The following is a 754-nucleotide window of genomic DNA, read 5'->3' as shown; positions in this document are numbered from 1 at the left end:
CAGAGTAACTGTTAAGAGATCTCCCTGTCTGTCTCGCCCCGTGAGCTTTTTCATTCCCTTATCTCCTGCTCTCCTGCTGGGGAGGAGGAGGAGGGAGGGGAGGGAGCGGCTGGGTGGGAGTTGGCAAAGTGATCACAAGATACTGTATTTTCCGATCCTTGTTGAACCACGGGCGAGAGTCAGCAGAACTGCTGCCCCCTTGGACTTCCAGAGGGCAGACCTTGGCCTCTTTCGGACCGTGGTTGAGAGGGTCCCTTAGGAGGCAGTTCTGGAGCGCACAGGAGCCCAGGAAGGCGGGGAATGCTTTTAAGGGAGTTATTTTAAAAGTGCAGGAGCTGACCATCACTAAGTCACGCAAGACAAGTTGACGGGCAAGGAGGCCGGTCAGGCTGAACAGAGGCCTTTGGCTGGAACGCGGGAACAAAGTAAAGTTTATGGTATTTGGAAGAATGGGCAAGCAACTTATGACCATTACGAGTACGTAGTGCAGCCATTCAGGGAGAAAATTAGAAAAGCCAAGGCCCAGCTAGAACGGAGCTTGGCCGCTAAGGTGAAGAACATCAGTAAATATTTCTATAAATACATCAACAGCAAGAGGAAGCCTAGGCAGAATCTCCATCCCCTGTTGGATGATGCTGAGGGCAACATGGTGACCAAGGATCAGGATAAGGCTGAAGTACTTAATGCCTTCTGTATGATTACAAATGTACAGATAGCAGAGTGGCGTGGTTCGGATGGTATTACACACGTTTCA

The sequence above is a fragment of the Meleagris gallopavo genome, chromosome 3 (assembly GCF_000146605.3).
Source record: "Meleagris gallopavo isolate NT-WF06-2002-E0010 breed Aviagen turkey brand Nicholas breeding stock chromosome 3, Turkey_5.1, whole genome shotgun sequence".
Taxonomy (NCBI): Eukaryota; Metazoa; Chordata; class Aves; order Galliformes; family Phasianidae; genus Meleagris; species Meleagris gallopavo.
Note: the sequence above shows the minus strand (reverse complement) of the source record.